The 18,846-nt window shown below is 39.9% G+C and overlaps 1 long non-coding RNA gene across 9 annotated transcripts in view; it reads left to right on the top strand.

Moving 5' to 3' along the window:
* Nucleotides 1–2,380: 2,380 nt before the first annotated feature.
* LOC110362418 (uncharacterized) overlaps nt 2,381–18,846 on the top strand; it is a 39,324-nt gene continuing 22,858 nt past the window's right edge. The window contains exons 1-4 of one of the 9 annotated variants that reach the window (XR_010470769.1): nt 2,384–3,368; nt 7,409–7,462; nt 14,013–14,103; nt 17,920–18,051. This is a non-coding gene — a long non-coding RNA (uncharacterized LOC110362418). Of the gene's footprint in view, nt 3,369–7,408; nt 7,463–14,012; nt 14,104–15,162; nt 18,052–18,846 lie in introns of all 9 variants that reach the window. The other 8 variants (XR_010470771.1, XR_010470770.1, XR_010470766.1 and 5 more) reach the window with 8 other exon arrangements.

Genomic DNA, 18,846 nt, shown 5'->3' with positions numbered 1-18,846 from the left:
TCCCATGCAGGCTTTTAGACCCCACATATTGCCCACAGCCCATGCTGCACACTAATGGAAATCACTGTGAGTGTTCCTTGCCCCAGCTTTTCAGACTACTGCTACCTACCATTTGGAAGGAGAACTTCCAGCAAAGCCTTTCAGAAAAGGCTGGTGATCCTAAGCATGTGTGGGTTTGGCTGTCCTTTCCAAACTGCCATAAAGCTGGATAATCACATGTATATCTGTGAGGGAGCTCCTGCAAGAGGGGAACTCCAAACCTGCAGCACTGAGCAAATATTTCCTAGATGGTTTAGCTAAAGGACTGGTTTCTTTAGAAAGCCTTGGTCTAATTAGCTGTTTAAGAGTTTTCTTTTTCATAAAAGCCCTAAGGTTCATACACCTGGAAAATGGAAATAAAAAATCAGTCAAAGCACCTGTATCCTAGCTTTATAGGGAGTTTCATATGGTCCTATAGCTCAAATAACCATCACCATATTGACAGGATCCAGTTGGGGTTTATAATGTCCCCTCCTCTGGAAATTAAAGCCCGCTGCCTCTTTTTATGAGCAAAATTATTTAGTTCTATTTAATTTTAATGTATTTTATAATCTATATTTAAAGTAAAATAAATCTGTACAGTCAATTTACATTAAAAACACTTCCTAGACTATCAAGTGAATAAAAGATTTAAAAATATCCAGCCATTATTTCACAGGCTGTAACTGTTCATAAGAAGCAATCAGGCATTTGACACATATACAGAATCATATGCACAGCTTGTTGAGGATACTTTGCATATATGTAATAATAGTTTTATCATTTTATCAGTTTTTAAATAGATATGGGGCAAAAAGAAAATAAATAACACTATCAGAGATACAGGCAAGTAACAGAAAAGGTCTTCCTTAAACCAACTAATGTCTGGCTGTTCAAAGCTGAGCATGAGAATCCAAATTTAACTCACCCCATTTGAGTTAATGTCACTTTTATAGCAACAGAAGGAACAGGGTACGTGAACAAGGCATCTGGGCTAAACTATGTTGGAGCAAATGGCACAGGTATTGAATATCCACAAGGTAGAAATGTTGTGGAGCTGCTGACCAGGCACCAGAGTGAGGACAAGGGAAGGAGAGGACAGTCCAGGTAGGTATGGGGCCAGGAGGGGCTGGGAGTAGAGTCCTATCAGTTTTAGCCCAGTGGCATCTGTGGGATTTACCTTTGGTGTGAACTCATATATGATTTTATAAGGAAAGGAGACACATCTGAATTTTCTTTCAGATGGGAGAGGGCAACCCTATATTTGTCCAAGAGCGACACATGTTATGTTGTTGCTTGCCTGTGGTACCGTTCATCTCACATCATATCCCAGCTACACAGACACCCTAAAAAGCAACCCAGGATTACCTGAGAGGTCACCTACTTTGTGTGGGAATTGTAACACTGACATCAGCTGGGCCAGGAGGTGTCATGCAGAAATCCACACTGGTCAAATCCAGACCTATTTCATTTAGTGTCCTTTCTACCACAGCGGCCATCATCACATGTTAAGAAGTGTTTGAGAATAGAAGAGTTTAGGAGTTCAAGAAAAATGGTACTTATAAAGATACTCCTGCATTGCAGATACCGATTTTCTGAGCAAAGCCTTAATATTCTTTTAGAAGTTTCAGCTTAACCTTAGATTACCTGAAAACTCATTTTCTCATACAATGCAAAAATTGCAAGTGGAAGTCAAGGAATATTGTAGAAAAAGTCCTGAGCAAGGTATCTGAGGCTTTTAAATATAAGCTGAGTAGAATTTTGGCCTTTCCTAACAAAGCATATCCTAAAATAATCTTGCCATAAAATTGCTATGCTTCTCAGCAGACACCTCTATAATTTTATTCACTGTATTCCTCTGAATTTTAAGATATAAATTACTTCTACTGCATCAGTATTAAAAATAATAATAATAATAAAAAAACTGCCCTCTTTTCAAAATAACTACAAGCCTTCCTTACACTTTTCAGTAGCATCTTTTCATATAAGAGTTTAGTTTCATGTGTAGTCTTTCATAAAGGATTACTTTTTCTTTGGAAGCACACTATTCTGCTGGCTTGTTTACTGATTATTTTATGCAAATGTCTGTGAAGAATAGGGCACTTCACAATGTTTTATACAAAAGTATAAGTCTTTCATGTGATTCTTTTCTTTTGCTCTCCAGAAGAATCACCTTTTCCTGACAATCCATATTGAAAATAAATTATTTCCTATTAATTTAATTATGTCAAAAGCATTTGACCACAGCACTTTTCTACCTATTAAAATGAAAATCCTAGAAGACCACATCACATGAACATGATCCAAACCATTGAGGCATATTGATTTATGTCATCTAAACTGCTTTGCTCTGTTCTGAATGCTTGTGTCCATTGTCAACAGATTTAGATTACTCCTTTGCTTTTCTTTCAGAAAGCAACAGAGTTCTGAAATCCTAATTTTCATTCAGCTAGATATATTAGAAAAAACAGTGAACAGGGGAGTTTGGAGAATGTCCAGCCTTAAAATTAATGAGTGAGTGTGATCCACAGAGAAATATCTTTAACCACAACTTGGCTAGACCTTAAAGTCTGCGTTTTTATTGGTTTTGGCATCTGGAAACTTTTTCTAATGGATTCACTTCCCTTGAGATAGGTAGTGAAAGGAAGGTGTGTAGTCCTAAACTTGAACCTTTTGTGGGTTCTTTGCTTTCTTTTCTGAGGTCTAAATAGCATTAATTACATTGTAACCAGAAAAGCCAATTGTCTCACAGTCTGACAGCATCTGGGTTTGTTCCCAAAATGTGAGTCCTCGTGCTAAGAAGAAATTAAATTCAGCTGGGACTTGTTCCAACACTGACAACAGCCTTGGGATCAATGCTGTAATGGCTTTTGGCTCTCACTTCCCTTGAGTGTGGCTTGTGTAAGCTCAGAGAACCTGTTGAGCAAAAGACAACTAGTACCTTAAGCAGCCATTGAAATGAATCAGATGCAAATGAAGGAGTCAGAGCAGGATCCGATAACTAAACTGATAACTAATCTTCACCTTCTCTGCATGATGGATGGCAATGCTGAGAAGATAATTACTACAGGTAACCACTATGCTTTTTTTTCCCTCTCACATTATATTGCAACATGACTACAAAAATCGGGGGGACTTCTGTGACCAGTATCTTACCCATGAGAAATGGACTGCAAAAAATGAAATAACACATAGAAAGCTAAATGGACCTCTGCGCATTATTATCCACCAAACCTAGCACTGGGTGGATGAAGTGTTTTCTTTCTCTACAGCTAACAGAGCCATGCAAAGCACAAGGCTGGGCGTTAATGGGACATCTGCCATTAAGAGGCTGCTGCAGATGGCAGAAGGTGAGACCTGCAGCCTTGAATTCTATATGTGAACTAGCAACCCACAGCTCTCCTCATACTCAGTGGTGAGAAACAGGCACCTTTAGGGCATCATTCATTGATTCAGATACCAGTTTAGGATTAAATGAATGACAGTAGAAAAAAAAAATACTGTTTACTACTGCTGCTAACTACAAATTGTATTTAATACTATTCATAAGGAAAAACAGACAGTCATCTCAAGCCTGTGCTTACATTCATTTACTCACATACATTTCTCTTGGGTTTGAGGAATCTCACCTGGTCTTCCCAGCAGGTGTCATGGGTAAATTTTAGAAAACACATCTGGAAGACAGGCTTTTCTATATCTGTTTTTCACCAGCAGTGAAATCATGAATGTGGCAGGCAGGGATTTAGAGTGACTAGGGATGGTTAAGGGGCTCTTCTTACAGCAAAGAAGAAATACAGAATAAAAACCTTTAAGAAAGCTAAGCAGAATAAATTCAGGGAGCCGGCAGTTAATATCCTGTAGAAATATATGTAAAGGGAAGGGATCAGGCAAACTGGCAAACAAAAAATCAGAAGCATTGGAATAAAATACCATGAGGCAAAGAAAAAAGGCAGAAGACACAGAGGAAACAAAAGAGACACCCAGATAAATCAGAGTTCTTCAATAACCTGAAATACAAAGAGGAACCGAAACCAGACAGTAAAACATAGCTCAAACAGCTAAGGACAAGAATTAAAGCAAAGCAGAAGCAGACAAAGATATGAAAATCAACACAAAATGAGATGCAATTAACAAGTAATGTACAAAGTAACAAGAAAAGGTTTTAGAAAATTATTAGATAGTCAGATGAAGGTCATGGAAATGGTCTTGCTTCTCTCAGTAAAGAGGGAAAGCCGGGACAAGAAACACTTAATATCTATATGGCTTGACTAGAACAGCTGGCTGTCAACAGACAGTGATTCCATAGTCAGCCACTGCAGCTGATCTGGTTGGTGGCAGGTTGAGGAAAGAGCAAATCAGAGATTACTCAGATAATCAGGGATTACTCAGATAAATTAGGTCCACAGAAGTTATGAGTGACTATGGAGGAGCTTCGTCTGTGTTCTGAGCTGGCCTGTCACATGTCACCTGCAGTCTCAGAGGCTTTGTGGGTGGATTATAATGGTGTGAGCCCAAAACCACAGAGATCTGAGCTTGAAAAAAATACCAGCCCTCCTGCTTCTTATCAAATGCCCAAGAGGAAAAGCATAAATACTACAAGTTCTGGTTAGTTTTACCTTAGCTCAAAAATTCAAAGTAAAGTAGTGTTTAGAAACCCCAGACAATGACAGTATAAATAAACTATAATTTCCTTATTTTGTTTGATATTGTGAAACTGCCAATAAGCTTCAGTACCTGTTTAGATAACTTTGCCTTAGCAAGCTCTGCTATGCTGAAAGTCCTCCTCTCAGCCACCCAGAAACTGTCCTGACCCAGTGTAAGCTGTGAGCAAACAAGAATACGGGTTATACAAGTTATAGCCAGTGTACTAGAAAAGCCAAGAATGGGGTTATTTTTTCTAATATGGATATTTGCTGTATTGGGGATGAACAGTAATTTTCAGGTAGCTTCAGCTTATGCTGAATATAGCAAAAACCTTTTTTTAAACTACTGCTTCCCTTAATAGGTGCATTTTATATAATGGATTTTTATTATAATAATATTTGGGGTAGTTGTTTTTGTGACTCAGAAATATCTGAAATTGCTCTTCTACCAGCAGAGCAAATGAAAACAACAAATCTTTTCCTCTGCTATATAAAATTGCCTAGTCTATCAAGTCCTACTTTCTGCATCAGGAGGGATGAAGGGCAAGTACTAAACTGGAGAAATCATTTAGGAAAATTGATGAACTAAAATTCAAGTTATTTTTTGTTTTCTAAAGATGTAATAATTCATTTATTCTAGACATGTATCCTCTGACTTTTCCCTCTAGTACAAAAAAGGTACAAAGTCATCCAATAAATTAATTCATCTAAAATTTGTAAAGGCAAGTTCTAAACCAAGAAAGTGCAAGACTTCAGATTGTCCTTGTCATACTAAATTGGCCTCGTCATACTAAATTGGCCTCCCTCTTCTGATGTATCATGGTGCGATCTTTAATTACTTGACTGCCAACTATCCTAGCTGCAGGATTGCTGCCTCATGCAATGCCCCATGTGGATTGTATTCATAATTCAATATATTGTAGACATAGTTGGAAAGATCCAGTCATCAAAGCAAAAGACTGATATCCTTAACATCTCAATGTATATATCATTTAGAATTTCAGAACTGTAATATCTATGAAATCTTGAGGCATATACTTTGTGGAAAACATGAAAGAAACATTTCTACCTTGAAGTGGGAGCACGAAGGACCATGTAGCCACAAAACATTTCCTAAGTACAAAAGTTCCATTAAGGTTAAAAGAATAATAAACTATTCCCAGAATCTTAATGGGAAGAAAAAAATTGCATTGAGAATTTTTCCAAAAATTCTATAAAATAAAGAAATTCAGTAATAGAATGTTAAAACAAAATTGAATTAGTATATTTTTTTTAATATCCAAGGTGTTATGGCATACTGGCATTCTATACAAAGGGGAGGAAGAAAATGTGACCATATTTGTCTTTTTCCTCTTTCCTGATAGAGAGTTCAGGCTAGTACTTATAATATTAATGGTTCATAACAGTATTTGTGAAGTCCCCAAAATTACTCAAAAATCATGAGATCATCTTCATTTTTACAATTAGAAAAGAAATTAAAGTAAAAATTCAAAGCTTAAAACCACGAAGCTCAGCAACTCAATTTTCCCTGTTCTTCAAGGAAGGCTGCATTTTCTCATGTGATGTTTTCCTGAAAGTACAGTGGCAATTTAGCGTATATGTTGAAATGAAAAGCTCTTCTATCCATCTTATTGCATCCCTTTAGCAGGAGAGAATCTTAAATGAAGTCTTTGTGTGTCATCTCTCTGTGCTCAGCCACCCATGCAAGGATCACTCTTGCTACTCCATGTCTTTTCTGCCATTCACATAATTTCTTTTTTCATCAGTATGTTGCCAAACTTCAATCCGTGTCAGGGTATGGAGGAAGGAAGACTGTTCTGCACTCATAAGAGATAAGAGAAATTGTGCGGGATCTGAGTGCTGCACAGAATAGGATGGGGTTCCAAGGCAAAATCCATGTTATTTAAACTAATTAAACACAGTAGTTGTCTGAACTGAGCTGTGCTATTTCTGCAAGAACCATGCTGCAGACAAAACCCCTTTCTTTTCCATCCCCATCACACAGGACTGCCGGGGAGTTATGCCACAACAATCTTAGAACTGTTTGCAAAAGACAGAGATGTACATTACATTACCAGACACCAAAGATCATTTACAAGAACTTTCAAAGTCTTTTGAAAGCTGGAGCTTAGATCCTGAGGAGCACCATGGAGCAGGGACATAGTGGTGCATTAAGTCTAGCAAGGGTTGCTGTGGCAGGGTGAAGGTTGCCTGCTGGTGTGCCAGGGATCATCAGTGTTTGCTCTGGGGGAGACTGATGGGCTAACGAATGGGCCAAGGAATTTTCTGGCAGCATTTGTCGGTAATTGCAGCTCCATCTGACTCCCAGAGGACTTTCTGAAAAATGAGAAACTAAAATGTTTTAAAGATGGGTTTACAGAGACCCGTCTTTTGGGAAGGGTATTTTAAAAGTGTTCCAGCTCCCTGTTTTTTCTGCTCTTAGTAATGTGTAAGTAACAGAAATCCAAAATATCTTTAAATATCTTCAATATCCAGAAAGCTAATAAACTACTCCATCACATAAGTTCTAGAAAAGCTGTCCTCAAGTCATTTGTATTAACTATCAATTTGTATATTGTTTATGGTTTAGAAATGCTTGGTCCTTGTGGATGTTCCCCTTAAACAGGAAACATTTGGTTACCTGTCCCCAGTTCCTAATTAAAAAAAAAGAGCAACAACAAACAAACAAAAAAAAACACTTCATCCATGTTCACTTAATATATAAAATTCTTTTTTATCTTTTCCAGAATGCATTTTCTGAGTCCAGGCTGGCTTCATATCTCATGTCCTAGCTAGAGCAGGTCAGAAAATTTTTGATGAAATTTGTTGAAAAAGCTGGAGTTTGAACTGAAATCCTTCAGCTGAAATACCTCACGTTTCTTGACCTCTTGGTCGAACACAGGCATCTCTCCCCCAGAAACTTGTCTGGCTTCAGAGAGTAATCATGAGGGCTAAATGCTTCTACAAAATGCTGGAGAGACCTAGGAACTTCCCAGCCCTTCCCTCCAGAGATAAGACCTGGGCCTGTTTGCTCTTGGAGACCTCAGGCCTGTTTGTCCTTGGAGACTTTGGGGCTCTCAAGAGCATGGCTCCACAGCAGCAGGTTGGAATCCCTTTCAAGCACAGCTCCCTCAAGTGCTGTCTCTTGGATGAGAGAGCTGACAGTGCTGTGAAGCTGGATGCCTGACAGCAGTGAGGTCCTGGATCCAGCTGCAGGTCTCGAGGCTCCCACCTTCTGATGACAGAACCAGGATGCTGGAGATGGAAGTATCTGCCCAAGCTCTTCTAGTCCATTCCCAGAAAGTAAATCCATTTCTTGATCTTTAAAACTTCACAACCTACCACACCAGCCTTCAAATCACAAGATGGAAGCCCAGGAGCCTGGGAGCGTAGTGCCCAGACTAGAGAATGTGGTGGACAGTCAGCCTCAAGACCTCTGGAGCTTATGTATTCAACCAGCACTCTGCTCTTGGCAGCGGTGAAAGAAACAGCAATGCCATTTGCTTTCACACCATGATGCCTCTGTGAGCAATTTTTGTTTTAAAAGTTTCAGTTCATTAGATATATTTAAGCAGCATTATTATTGTCTGCCAACTTGAAATTCTGTGTTTCAGCCAACTCTGAATAAACCTGAATTGATGTGAAACCTGAGGACTAAGGACATGTAAGAGACAAAACATATCTAGATTGGCAATGTTATAGTCATTCTGAAGGCAATGGACTGTCTGTGTGGTGACAATGATGCCTATTAATTTTCTTAAAGTAATAGATGGCTGTTAGCAATAAATTGAGGTCTCGAAAGAGCACTGAAATTATTTAGAGACCTTTCTTTCCACCCCTCCTTCACTTTTAACATTTATTGGCAATAGTAAGTGTCTAAATGGATGCAGAAACCGAATTGTGTGCCAGAGTTCATATATAGCACAAGCAGCAGGCAATTTAGATTACCAGTTTGGATATTACTAACAGTGCAAAATTGCTGTGAATGAGGCAAAGTAAAAATACTCTCTCAGACTTCTCCATTTCAGTTCATTTCCTACATTTATTTTGGAGGTGGTTTCTGCTGTGTTTATAGCTTAAGTTTATGGATAATTATACACTGTCAGTGTTCACTTTCATTATTTAGGCACGAATCCTTCTAGCACTTATGCATAAGCATAACTTTATTCATTTTGCAAGTTCAATGGGACAACCCATTGTACATGAAAGCAAGCATATTAATAAATCTTCGTGGGATCAGAGCCTTGATTTGTACAAGAAGAATTAGATGTTAGAGTAATCTCTTGCTGGTTTAATGAATGTTAAGTTCTTCCCAAAATACCAGATGTGGGGAAGAATGCCCAAAGAACGATGCAGACATGACATCACCTAATTGTCACTGTAGAAATAACAGCATGCATGTAGCATAATCCAACATGTGGCAGATATGGATCACTTGATTTAATTTCTTTGTGAAACCAAAGTAAAATTAATGTAAACTGTAGCTAAATAGCCAACTCATCGGCCAGTGCATCAAGTCCATTCTTAAACAATGGAGATCACGATTCCTGCTCTTAAAAGTGAGTTTCAGCTTTCCAAATAAAAACAGTTTGTTTCAAACCAGGATGCTGATCTTGCCCAGAGCAGGTCATGCACATATTAGTTGATCTGACAACCTGATTGCCCCCAGGCAGCAGTGCTGCAGCTTCCCAACTAGGAGCAATGGAAAATGCTCCTGTTTAGAAGTCATGGGGCCACCATGAACCACCTCCACTACCAGCCTCAAGCTGCTCTTTATATTTTGCCACCACCATGTAATCACTGGACACACACCTGAAGAACAAGCTGAGCCCAGCATAGGTACTGCCCAAGAGAGTTAGCCACCCTGCAACTACACCTGTCTGAACAATTAGTATTGGAAAATGCGTCATCTACTGCTAAATCCTAACAGGAATTAAGAGAACTTTCTTTTACATTAGCCTTATCTTAGGATGTCAGTGTAGCCTGAGCAGGTTTCATTTATTTGTGCTGAAACAATGGTAAAGTTGCTACTGGATTTGCGAATGCAGGACCTGACCCAAGTAATCTCTGTGCTGTGGATTACAAAGGAATGATGCAACTATTACCATGTATTCCTCCTCAAATGCTTTTTTCTTTTTCCTATTTTGATTAATGAGTTGGACAAGCTCTCTGGTGTGCTTTTCTTACAAATACTATAGCTACAAAGAATTAATTGTTATTGCTATGCCTAAAAAATCCGGAGGAGCACAGCATGGAACCCTCAGCAGGTACCAATTTCATCTCCACACCACGCAGTAGCAGGTCGACTGGCTCCAGCCCTGAGCTATCTTGGAAAAGGTGCAGACAATTTGTGTGCTTCTGTATCCAAACTGACTGCACATATGTAGAAAAAGTGTTTGTGCGTGTGCATCCATGGCATGGTTAATCCATAACCCAGGTGTGCTTCCAGACATCACTGCTGACACCATGATTTTCAAAATCCATTAATTTTTCACTGAATACTGACTGATTTTTCCCAGTACTATTTAGCTCAAGTTTTTTTTTTTATTATTATTTTGCATAATAATAATATTTTACAGTATTTTGGAAGTGAGAACTAAAAAAGGATGTCTTGTAAGGAGAAAGAAAACATCTGTTGAAGCCTTACAGGCATCCCTAGATTTTGTAGCCCTTTTAAGTTTTAAATAACATGCAGCAGTTACAGCGAAGATTTAAACGATTAAAATAATTAAGGCACTGGGTTTTTAATTGCAGTCAGAATGAATTCCTATGAACAATGTGAAAGAGCTTAAAGCCTCTTTTAAAAAAATTTTAATCTCATTATCATATCAATTTTGTTATTTTTTTCAATTTGACAAAATATTTATTTACTGCAATAAACAGAAAGAGGCTTGAATTTGTATGTATGTGATTGCATCAGGGACAAAGACAGGTGGAGTCAGAATTACAGTTCCAGCCTGTAGCCTGCTGAGTAGATCTGCTGACTGAATTTCCACTCTTTTATTTCATATTCTTCCCATCATGATAGTGGAAGCTTCTCCCAACACAGTCTGCTGGGTTCCAGCTGGGTGAAGAGAGATATTTCTTCCCAGAGAGGTACTTCACAAGTGCTGCTGTAAGCTTATCCACAAGCCCATTAATGCAACAGCAATTAATTGTAGCTGGTCCTAATTCTGTAACAAGTCTGCAAACACACATTCGCCCCTTTACTAATCAGCCCATAAGGTTGCCTAGGTGGATTGCTACAGGCAACCCAGGGACACCATCCCAAAACATGCCCCACATCTGCACCCTCCTTGGGCTGCTGCCCCTCTTTGGGGACCACCTGGCTCTCTGAGCTGTCAATCCTGATGACCACTTTTTCTGCAAAAAAAAACTAGCTGGATCCCAGACAAAATTGAAAGGTGAAAGGCAAATTCGGCCCAGTTTTCTCACTTCTTTAACTAACTCAGATGAAGGTTTTGCTGTCCGGCAGTGCCTCCCTTCTCCAAGCACATACCTGACCATAGGCAAGGGGTTGCAGATGAACACACAAATGAATCTGCAGACATCTGAGAGCACCTGGCTCCCCCCAGAAAAATTATGTCACTAAGTGATTTTTTAAATGTGTGGTCTCTACTGGTCAAGGGCTGCCTAAAATAGCAGCCTCCCATTCTGAACAGCATCTCTATTTAATTTCGGATTTTTTTCTTTAATTTCCAAAAGTTTGCAGAGATTATTCTTTCATTTAGGGACAAGGTCTGTGCATGTGCAACTGCTGTGAACCCATTACACCTGGAAAAGAAATACTACCTCTGTTTAATTAAGCAATTTGACAAAGTGACTCTTTCAGTGCTTCTTGAAGCTAATGGGACATTTATTAGTTACTTTAGCAGTAGCAGGGTCAGGCCTTTTTTCTTCGTCAGGCATGTCATCCATCTTCACATGAACAGGCTGACAGGACAGGGATTGAAATTTCACAGTCTGTGATATATTTAGAGATTGTTTAGATTGAATTAGGCTATGGAAAATACTGTGCTGACCAAGATAATCATCCTTCAGATATTGATCTAACCCCTGTCTGCTCAAATTTATTCTTCCAAATCACATTGCCTGCAGCTACCTACCATTATCTTACAGTAATATTGCAGTGACAGCTGCTGGCATCCTTGATTTTTCCCCAATGGAAATCAATGGTGAAACCCCAGCTGACTTCAATGGTGCAGGATTATGCCCTATGGGCACTGTTTTCAGCACCACATTTCCCACTAAAATGGGTGCATGGTTTGAGCCACAATGTTGAAAATCAGACAGTAATATCCCAACTCAACCCAATAATACAGTGTTTAGCTTTGGGGTGTAGGAAAGGGAACACATCAACAAAAATCATACCTACAGTGCTATATAGGGTTACGCAGACTAGCTCTGAGCAAATTAGCGGGAGTGCTCAGGGAATGTGTCAAATTTCCAAAATCTCTGTACCGAGGATAACATGCATGGCCCCAACAGAGCTAAAACGTCTGCCAGGAGACCATTGTACCACCATGGCTGTACTGCTTCCAGCGTGGCATTAGCTTGTTCCAAGACAGCTAAGGTGTCTCTGTATGGCACTGCCTTATCATATTTTGATTTAGACTCATTTTTAGACCTTTGCTGAACTAGGTCTAAATATATACTTGTGAAACATCTCCATAACACGGATCTCTGTTACAACCACAGATCTGGAATGCAACTCTAAACTCTTGGGATGGCTGAAAAGGGCACACAAAGAGAATGACTCCCTGCAGCCCAGAAAACTGGGGACTTTGCCAGTAAGGTGAAATAAGACCAACAGGACTCTTAAAGCTGTGCCACCGCCTGTTAGATATAAGGCAGGCCCAGCAGAGCACTAATGCAGAAAGAAATAACAAACTGATACGTCAGCTCTCTAAGTACAATTCCTGCACTGGTTTATAGATCTCGCATAGCATTTTAGTCAAAGCACACTGTGGAAATCAAACGAAATTTAATTTTGAAGCACCCTTTGTCCTGGAGAGAGAAAAGTAAATTAAAGTGAATTGAGTTTCTTCTTCTAATAACTTACACACTGCACAAAATAAATGTAAAGCTCTACCAAAGCTATATCGATTTGGGATTTTGAAGTATCATAAATGATTGCCCGCAGGGGAGAACTATAGGCTGCCTGATCCTTCTTGCTAAGATTTGTTTCTAATTCAGACAACACTAGTCTCCTGAATCATGCTGCTTTTCTTAGAATCCAAGCTCTCGTGATTAGCAGATCACATAAGAAACTAAAAATTCATTTTTTAATTTAGTTTGTGGTAAACCCATGAATAAGAGAATTCAGAGATGTGTCCAGGTGTGCAACAGGCTTTGGTGTAATATTGCTAGGTGTTTACTGGGGTCCTGTGCCATCTCCAGTTCTTATGATCTATATTTCTTTGTTGCTAGAGGTGATGAAGGGTTTACTCTGTCTTTTGGCCTCTTATTCCAGTTTGTGGAGTTCAGGGTCCATGTCAGCAGCACACACAGTACAGTTCAGTGCTTTGGGTTCAACAGGCTTCAACAGCTCATCAGTAGCTTTTGTTCCAAACCCAGCAACATTTCCCTCAAAACTCTCAGTATACTTCTGTCCAACATCACTTAGTCTGAACCATAAAACCTTGCCCCTGCTGTTTCTGCTTTCATGGATTCCATGACAAGGATAAAACATCCTGCCAAAATGCAAGTTTTGCCCCTAAAAGCGTTGTACATCCACACAAAAACACCAAATAAGAAAAGGTAAATGACCTTGTCTCTTGAATCATTCCTCTTCAACTCACCAATGGCTTGTCAACTTTTGTTAACTCTTCCAAGAGACATCTCTTTACTTCTTAAATCCTCCCAAAACAGGCAAGGAGGGATTATTGGGGAAATCCTTTAGCTGGAAAAAGCAGCCAACTGTCTATATTAGGATCAAGTAGATTTTAGAATCGATTAGTAACATTTTTAATAAACCAATAGGAGATATAGCTACAACACAGGCCCATACTCATTTATAAGTTTGACTCTTACTTCATGAGAAATTAATGTCAATTAGTCATTTGGACATGAGAAAAAAATGTAAATGGAACTCCAGAAAATAGACTTGGAAAGACAAAAGTCCATACTGTATCAATTATTCTGAAACTGGGTTTAAGTATATGCTATACTTTCCAAGTATACTCACAATATCTCACTTCCGATATTTTTGATTCTTAGAATTTGCAATAATGCTAATATTTCCAAGAATTTCCTTTATTGATTTTTATATTATTAAGTTTAATATGTGAGGTAACTGTAATAGGAATTCTAACTGTACGTATTAAAGAGTGTGATTTTGTTTTAATTTAGGAGATCATTTGCTGCAGTGAAATAGATGGGATGGCTGAGGATGTGAAGCTGTCACAGTAGAGGCAGATATGGACTGAGATCAGAACAGGAGGTGAAAATATGCAAACACTTATCAATATAGTAATAAAAGTGATATAATAATAATGGTATTTCTCCTAATTTGAGCTTCAGAGGGGTTGGTTCTTTTTGTTTTGCTTTGTTCTGGCACCATGCAGCTATCAGAGTACTGAGTAGCAAACAGGCACCATCCTCCCTCAAGGAAGACTGATGTCAGAAATGGGTCTTGGTCTATAGGAAAAGGTCCAGAGCTTCTGGATGTGGCTAAAAGAGACAGCGTTAGATACTCAAATATGTTTGGGATGTTCAGCATCAAAAGTTTTGTGCTGGGGAGCTATGCTCAAAGATTTTGGAACAGCTGTCATGCCTTTTCTGTCACTGCTCCATCAGCCACCTTAGTGTGGTTCAGTATGAAAGATCCAACATCCGACTTCTGCCATTGCCTGCCCAGAGTGAAACCAGACACAGCCCCTTTCACTAACTTTTTAGCTATAATCAGGACCTAAAACCTGACATCTCCTGTCCACAGATCTGACATAAAGTAGGTGCTTGCCCTAACTCTGCCTGCGGGCCGCAGCTCTGGCATTCTTCACAGTTTGCAGCCAGCTCACAGCTCCTCTAAACACATGGATAACACCAGGGGCCTGGTTGAGACCTCCAGTTTCTTGATGCAGGTGCAAAGACACAAAAGGTGTTTGAAGCCTCCAGGAAGCCATGGAGGAGTTCTTCCCAGGTCAGGAGGCAAGAGGCAGAGAAGAGAGGGCATGTTGCCACAAAGCCACATTCCTCCTTGGTGGGAGAGTAGTTGGGCTGAGGCATTAGGAACTGTGGTCAGCAGCTGGAGAGGAGAAGGTGTTGTGGTGGGTCCCTAGGCCATGGCATGACCATGGCGCAGACTCATCTCATCCACATATGAATGAAGTGCCACCATCACTGGGGCTAGCAGAACAGAGCAGAGAAGTTGGTTTTTGGAGTTAACATCCATGACTTGGGTAAAGAAAAAAACACTCTGGAAAATCAGGGACAGAGGTGGAGAGGTCAGCAGCCATATACAGGGCTCAGGTTTATAAATATAACCCTTTGTCATTTCCAGGCTTGCAGATAGGAATCAGATTTGAGCATCAATGGAAGATGTCTGGGCTGTCACACAAGGCGTATCACAGTACAACGCTTTGACACAGCATGGCACATGTTGACTGCAGGTTTTCACCAAAGTGTATGTATTTCACAACAGGCAGGACTGCTGTTTTCTTCCCACAAGAGGGCCCTACAGCCTCACTCTCTGGACTAAGGAATCTGTGATATTTAAGGGAGGACTTCTGAATAACTGTAGTCCCACTCTGCCTGTAAGAGGCCACCATGGGGTACATATATTGTCACATACTTGGCAAGAAAACAGTCCTGCCTGCTATGAATGTGTAAGTCATCCCTGTGACTCCTGAGCCAGAGGGGTGGGATTTGAGCCATAGCAGAAGAATAAGCCTCTGTTAAAGAGAAAAAAATACTTTTCAGAGACCACCAGTTAGAGTTGAAGGGTGTGATTACATTTGATTACATTACGTTTTCTAAGTGTTGCAATCTGGGAGGGACCTGTCTCAGCTTGTCGTGTAGAGTCACAAACAAAAGTAACCACAAGCTGGAGAAAAAACATGTAGTATAAGCAGGATTGATTTCAACAAGGCATTTTGCAGTAATGCTATCCACTGGCAGGATAAGCAGCAGAAATGTTAGAGATGTGAGACAGATGATTGCAGCCAGGCTCACAGGCACGTTTCCTTGGCTGGCAGTGCTGACATGTGGTCACTAAATGAAAAACAACTGGAAGAGGCACAGTGTAACCCTGGTTGGTCCCTCCCTCACCATCTCTGGGCTCCCTGATGGAATATTTCACTGAGGAGACTGTGAGGACTCCTGCCCAAGTTTGCAGAGAGGGTCACCCAAAGTCCGCTCAGAAAACTCAATCCCAGCTTCTTGCAATATACAGACACAAAACTTGACTCCTGCTGCACATCCTTGAGATGTCAAATAGGACCAATGTCTTAAACAGGACAATGCTGGTAAAAGGTTTCTACTTCCCCAAGTGTTGTTTCAAACCAAGAGCTGGGTGATGCCTCCCAACTGTGAGCTATGAATGAAAACCAGCACAAGACACATGTTGTCTGTGCCATTTCTTCTCATTCGTGTGGGCTGATCTTGCTTTCTCTAAAAGGAAATAGGATCAAACTTTAAAAATAAAGTTCCAGACCATGCAAATTAACTTATTTTTTCCTCCTTAAGTGCACTATTTATACTACTTTTAATACCAACCAAGAGATTCTCTTACGATTACATTTTCAGTACTGGAGGAAAACCTAATGTCAAGCATTTCATACATTATATGTCAAATTCTTCAACTACATTTTCTTTTTTCTGCCTTAACTTCAATAAACTATTAAAAATATATTTAAGGATGGTTACCACAATTGGAGTCACATACAGTCACCTGACCATGGGGGACTACGGTGGGTCTGTGGATTCCCTGACAGAGGGCATGGGAACAAAAATTAGCCTTGAAGATATTAAGGCCTACCCATGAGAAAGATGGGAGTAAAGGAGTATCCGGAGATGTTAAGGATGTACCCTTGAGAGAGAAGGGAGTAAAAAAGCAACATTGATGATAGCAAAAATAGCCAATGAGATGTTACTGCTGTAGCTTGTAACCAATAGTGAAGAGACACATGAATTGGTAAAACGGTATAAAAATGCACTTGTGGCAATAAATAGATCTACTACTTTCATCCTGGAAGAACTTGGTCTATGTCGTTTGTCCATCTCAACCACGATACCTGACATAAAACACCAATCAGAGGTGCACCACTAACTCCCTGTACCCTCTTGAACCTCAGTAACACCCTTTCAGCAAAACAATGGGATGGCACAACCTCAACCACAGCATAAAATTCCTCTTGTTGTCCTAACATTTACGAGAAGGATATAAAAGTAGACTTGTAGCAGCTCTTAGGACTACAGATCAGAACAGATCCTTACAGTGTTTGTAGAACAGATGAACAACAGACTCTTGAAGAGTAAAACAAGCAAGTGAACAGCACATCCAGCTACTCTCAATACACATCAGTTTCAGGAAAAATAAATCTTTGTACAAAGCTGCACAACCAGTATGGTCACCTAGAGTTTTTTTCACCATGTATATCATATATTGACTAATTCCAAACATTTTTTAGTTGGGTTCACTTCCAGATACAAGGACGAACACCTAGTTAACTCAAAAGAACTTAGGGCTCCTTTAGGCGTGGTTGAAAATGGTCACAATTAATAGCTTGTTCAAAGATTACAGAACTAATACTGTTGCCAGATTACTGGTGCAGTGCATTTGCCCACCCTTTTCTGCTGCACAACAAGTATTTATTCTGATTCTAAAGAACACACATTTTTCTTTGTTTATCAATGATTGCAATGTTACTGTGGAGAGTCGATCTAGAAAGAAGAGGGCTAACAATAGCTCACAGTGATGTCCTTTTAATACACCATTTGCTTCAGACACATATTCGTATTTCTGTATAGATCCTTTCACATCGGCTATACTCACAAGTGCTTGTTAAAGGCAAACAAAAAAAAATTATAAAAAGTTGCAGTTCCCTCTTTGCATTGTGGTCCATATTTAGCAAGTCATGTCTCAACTGCCTCTAGCCATTTGTCCTGGTTTCAGCTGGAACAGACTTAATTTTCTTCCTAGTAGCTGGTATAATGCCGTGGTTTGGATTTAGAATGAGAATAATGTTGATAATACACTGATGTTCTGGTTGTTGCTAATTAGTAGTCAAAGACTTTTCATCTTCTCACACTGTGCCAGGTGCACAAGAAGCTGAGAGGGAGCACAGCCAGGACAGCTGACCCAAACTGGACAAAGGCATATTCAACACCTTGTGACATCATACTCAGTATATATTCTGGGGGAAGCAGGCTGAGCATCAAAAACCAAGTGGTGAGCAATTGGATTTTTCATCACCCATTTTGTAAATTCTTTTATAATTTTTACTACATTATCGTTGTTATTATTACTATTATTATAATTGGTGGTAGTAGTTGTAGTAGCATGTGCATTCACAGTCCAGGAAGCGAACTGTATCCTGGCCTGCATCAAAAGCAGCTTTCTCTACTCCACTCTCATGAGATCCCTCTTGCAGTACTACATCCAGCTCTGGGCCCCTCAGCATAAGAAGAACAGTGAGCTGTTGAAGCGAGCACAGAATAGGGTCACAAAGATGATCAGAGTGCTGGAACAACTCTCCTATGAAGACAGACTGAGAGAGTTAGGGTTGTTCAGCCTGGAGAACAGAAGGCTCTGGGAAGACCTTATAACATCTTTCCAGTACCTAAAGGGGACCTACAAGAAAGCTGGAAAGGAACTTGTTACAAGGGCATAGAGTGATGGAACAAGGAGTAAAGGCTTTAAACTGAAAGAGAGTAGATAAGGAAGAAATTCTTCCCCGTGAGTGTGGTGAGGCACCGGAAAAAGTTACCCAGAAAAGCTGTGGATGCCCCATCCCTAAGAGTGTTCAAGGTCAGGCTGGATGGGGCTTTGAGCAACCTGCTCTAGCGGAGGGTGTTCCTGCCTGTGGCAGGGGATTTGGAACTAGGTGATCATTAAGGTCACTTCCAACCCAAACTGTTCCATGATGAACATTTCTACCAAGCCCACCTGATCATTACAGCAGAAAGTCACTCATAGTTGGACATGTTTCTGCCTAATGGCTGTACATGGTTATATTCTGCTCTT

This window comes from Columba livia, chromosome 2 (genome assembly GCF_036013475.1).
Source record: "Columba livia isolate bColLiv1 breed racing homer chromosome 2, bColLiv1.pat.W.v2, whole genome shotgun sequence".
In the NCBI taxonomy this organism is placed as follows: Eukaryota; Metazoa; Chordata; class Aves; order Columbiformes; family Columbidae; genus Columba; species Columba livia.
This window is presented reverse-complemented; position numbering and strand designations above follow the sequence as displayed.